Raw genomic sequence first — 5,131 nt, 5'->3', positions numbered from 1 at the left:
TCCCAGTGCCTTTTATTGAAAGGCCTGTGCTTTTTCATTCAAATTGTGTCTTCAAGTTAATGAAATATTGTCATTTCGATTTCATCTATACCACCTTCCATTATTAGATTAGTTCAGACATTTGAATGGAAATGACAAAAGGAAAAAAAATCTAACTTAAAAAGAATTTAATAATGTAACGAAACTAAAGAAAAGACTGAGTTAAAGATAGCCTCAGACAACTGCCTCCATGTACTCAAATGTTCTTTAGACTTTCCTTCTCTATTTCTATTTCTGCGCTATCATTATTATTTAAAGCAGCTGTGCCTATGAGCCTGGTGATGATGGTGACAATTCCAGGCTTATAGCCTTGCAGACTTTTAGCCAAAAAGGCAAGGGGGCCTTTTTACTTGCTGGATCAATTTGGAAAAAGATAATATCAGCTACCTTTGGAAGGTGTTAGAAAGCCAACTCACAAAAGTTTTAAATACAGAACAAAAAAATCTAGCATTTACTCTGCCCTTCATTTATAACCTGCACCCCAGGACAACCAAATAGTTAAGGAGGCAAAGTATCTACTCATACAATTACTACAACTAATACACAAAGAAGAAAACTTCCAGTCTTACCTTTGGCTAAAGCATGCCCACCTTATCAGGAGTAATAACAAAGGAGGTGGTTTAGTGTCTTTCCACCCAGAAAACTGTTAATGCATGATAGATAAAATGCCCAGAGAAAAAGCAGAAGGGAAATCTGATGGTTAGAATCAAAAGGGAATAGTTTCTCAAAGTCTCACCAATAACAGTGGCAGAACCAACTTAAAACCCAGGCTCCTGCTGATGCCTAGACCAGAGGTCGGCAAACTTTTCCTGAAAAGGAGCAGAGAATAATATTTTCAGCTTCTGTCGGCCATAGGATCTCTGTTGAGACTATTCAACTCTACTGTGGCAGCTGCGGACAAGTAGGTGCAGCTGTGTTATAATAAAACTTTATTTACAAACACAAGTGATGGTCCACAACCTGTGGTAGTTTGTTTTAGTGGCTGGAAAAGATTAATCCAGGGAAGCAGGGAGGGAACAGGAGGCAAGGCCTGTATAAACCCAGCTCCAAGCCCTGGCATATGCTTCATTGTCTCATTGGAATTCATTAGCAAAACGCAGATGCAAAGATAAAAGAACTTTAAGATGGCGACCGCTGGGCATTAAGCTCCGAACACAGGGTCCTCTTCTGAATACCAAGTCCCGGTTGCACTGGGTACACCCATGAAGCTGGCAGTGTTGGTATCTCACTTCAACCAGAAGTTCCAGCAAGGGCACATCTGAGAGAGCATTGACTTGTCCCCTCTCCTCACCAGCCTCAGGATAATAAGGTCACACAGAGTAGTAGCAAGGTGTGTGGTGGGTGGAGTATTTCTCTGTTCTGCTTGCCACAGAAGTCATTCTCTCTAAAACTTGGGCTCCCTTGGCTCCCATCTGTCTGTCTCGCCCCGTGGAGGAAGCTGGTCTTTCTTGAGAAACACGAAAATGACTCAGAGAGCACCCAGGACAGGAGATGGAGCGACAGCTTTTGCTGTCTTAGTTCTAATTGCTTCCAAAACTCAGCCTCCCTTCCCTCCTTGCGGCTCTCTTGCTTGATCATTCTTGGAACCCTGTGTGCCCAAAACGAGAGAAAACAAAACACAAAAACGTCCTTTGAGTCTAAGCTAGTCTGAGAAGGGATTCTGTTTTGACCAGAGTCTTGACAAGTGTTATTAAAATTGATGACTCTAACATAAATTATTAATGGACATCCGTTCTAGTATCCATCCTCCTTAAATCACTATAGTAAATCTTCAATTTCAATGAAGGGATTCCTGACCATTTATTTTCTGAAATCACTAGTGCAGTACCCAGTGTAGTCCAGTTTTGTTTTCTTAACTTGTATCTCCCGCTTGAGACATGCCCACAAGAAGCTAAGAACCCCCAAAAGAGGAGAATTCTTTTTTTTTTTTTTTTTCAGACAGTGTCAGATATAAGTTTGGGCAGATTTATGTAAACTTGGGAAGATTTCTTAAAATCTCTGGGACTCCATGACCTCATCACAGACACACCAGTATCTCATAGGGTTGTTGTGACCTGTATGACCAACTAGGACCAGTTTTCCCAGAACTGGGGGATTCCCAGGATGTGGGAACGAGGAATTTCCCAGGACATGGGAATCTCAGGGCTAAAACTGAGTCTGTCTCGGGCAAATTGGGTTGAGTTGGTCACCATAGTTGTAAGCATATGTGCTGTAGAGACCTAGGCAGGATAATTACAGTGAATGAGAAAACGACTTCTTCCTTTTCCCCCATCCCCCTATCATACCCACCTCCTAATTCTTTACCTGTGCCCTTGGGGGACACCCACGGCAAGTCTCATGACATTTACAGTCATCTTAGGTATAAAGACTGACAGTCACTGTTGCTTTTTTCTTTCTTTAGTCACATGGCAACGGAAAAAAGTAGCTGTCAGTCCAGTAATTGAAATGATTTGGGCAGGTTGCCTGCAGCTGCAGTGGGCATGGCCAGCTTTTTCTTTATTTGTACTCCCCCTTCCGCTCTCTCTTGAGGCTGCAGTCCTCACTTGCAATTAGTTCTCGATGCCTGTAAATGCATCATCTCCTCCAATTAGTCACCCTCAACCTTTGGGGTAGTGGGGTGTCCATCAGCTCAGTTCCAGCTTCTCTCTGCATGGTTCACCTGCCACCTCCAGGTGGCGCTCGTGGAAAGGAGCGGTCCATTTGAAGCTTTCCCACTCTTGAAGTTTGAAGTGAGAACTCTTCATTCTCGCCAGCTCCTTCCTTGGAGAGAGGATGAGACCCACAGCAGGCCGGGAACAGTCCCTCCTCAGTGCAGCTCATTAATTATGGCTACCATGCTGCCAGTTGCAGGTTTTTCAACAGAACCTGAAAACCCGGCTTTGGATGTAAAATCTTCTGATGTTTAAAGATGGGATGCTGACTCAAAAATAAATTTGTTTTTGAGGTTCATCCACGTTGAAGCATGTACCTCATTCCTTTCTGTGAACCAATAACATTCCATTGTATGGACACAGCACATTTGGTTTATCCATTCGTCCGATGATGGACATTTGGGCTGCTCCATCTTTGGGCTATTGTGAATAGTGCTGCTTGGAACATTCATGTATAAGTACTTGTCTGAACACCTACTTTTAATTATATGAAACACCCAGAACAGATAAATCCATAGGGACAGAAAACAGATGAGTGGCTGTCAGAGGCTGGGAGGAGGGGAAAATGGGGAGTAATGGTTTCATGGGTACAGGGTTTCCTTTTGGGGTGATGAAAATGTCTTGGAACTAGATGGAGATGATGGTTGCATAGCATTGGAATGTCACTAAGTATATTCAATGCCAATGAATTGTTCACATAAAAATAGTTAATTTTACGTTACATGTCTGTGGGTCTTATCCAGCACTCTGACCATGAGTTTCAATCTTCTTCTTTAGACTTTAGAAAAAAGACAAACATTACACAGAAAAACACATGGTAAGTTCCATTTACATGAAGTTCAAAAATAAGCAAAAGGAAACAATACTTTTAAAAAAGAATAGAATTATAGTTTGTAAAACTATAAAGAAAAGCAAGAGAAAGATTTGTTCAAAATTAGGGTTATGGTTAGTTATCTATGAGAGTTGGGTGTTGAGATGGGATTATCAGTGAGGGACAGACCAGCAGCTTCCAAGATGCTAGTTTTCTTAGCCCAGGTTTTGAAAAAAATTTTAATTTAATTCTTTACATGGGATGTTGGCTTTTACACATTCTTTTGCATATATGCTGTGTTTCACATTTATAAATAAAAGTTTGCTGAATTTAAAAAAGATGCATTTGGATGTGGGGTAGAACGTTAACAGTGGATCTGAGAAAGGAGTATGCAGGTCTTCAGGGCATTACTTTGACTCTTGCAACTTCTCTGTCAGTTTGAAACTATGTTCAAAAGTTTTTAAATGTATACCAAAAAAACCCCAGGAAGGGTTGTAGATTTCAAGAAGCTTCTATTTCAGTACAAATTGGCAGTTATAAAAATAGTCACAAGGATGTAAAGTACAGCACTTAGGGAATATTGTCAATAACATTGTAATAACTATGGATGGTGTCAGATGGGTACTGAACTAATTGGGGGAATCACTTCATAAGGTATATAAATGTCTAACCACTGCTATGCTGTACACCTGAAACTAATATAATATTGAATGTCAACTGTAATTGAAAAATTAAAAAATTATAAAAAATCTTCTATTTTCCTTCACTTCAAAAGACAAGGTAAAAAGACACAAATTAATGCTGTAATAAATTATCTCATAGTATGATGTGATTCTTGTTAGTAGTCTTTGAGGGGTCTCTACTCCCTTCTCCCACTTCTGGGAAGTCCATGAAGACCCCAGATAGGACAGAGGGGCAGAAGGAAGACCCTACTGGATGAAGAGCCGTGTTCCCAAGACCGGAGGCCCTGCCCCCATGGCAGACACTTCTCTGGGCTTCCCTGAGCTGGCTGAGCACAAAGTCAAGTAGAAAAGAAAGTTGGTGAGTCCTATTCCTAGCACTTATCTCAGTTCATAATTACACATTTGTTAGTGTGATTATGTGATTAATATGTTTCCATCACCAGACTGTAGGCTCCTCGGGGGTCCCTTTTCATTCCTTACTGTATGCAGAGCCCAAAGTGCCACTCGATAAAAAATAACAACAGCGAGACTGATGGAGTAAGAACTATGTGTCAGACAGTCTACTGGGGCCATGCAGGGAGTACGAGGGCATTTACTCCTCACAAGGACTCCAGGAGGTTAAATATTGCCATGAGCTCTCCTAAGGCAGGGAGAAACAGAGGCACGAAGAAGTCAAGCAAGGTACTCAAGCTGTGAAAGGTGGAGGCGAGTTTCACACTGGACATTCACTGTTTGCAGCCCACATCCTCAACTTCCACCCTATGCTGCCTGTGCTTGCTTAGTGGGGACGCAAATCTGCATTCCCCACTCTCATCCCTTGATGCTGAGTTCAGTGCAGAAGAAATGAGTGGTGTCCTGCCAAAGACTGCAACACTGAAGCAGGGACAGGCTCAGTCTCAGCCAATCAAGGGAGGAGTGCCCGCCTTTTCTGGGTGACAAAATAATAT

This window comes from Pteropus vampyrus, unplaced genomic scaffold, assembly GCF_000151845.1.
Source record: "Pteropus vampyrus isolate Shadow unplaced genomic scaffold, Pvam_2.0 Scaffold745, whole genome shotgun sequence".
Classification (NCBI taxonomy): Eukaryota; Metazoa; Chordata; class Mammalia; order Chiroptera; family Pteropodidae; genus Pteropus; species Pteropus vampyrus.
This window is presented reverse-complemented; position numbering follows the sequence as displayed.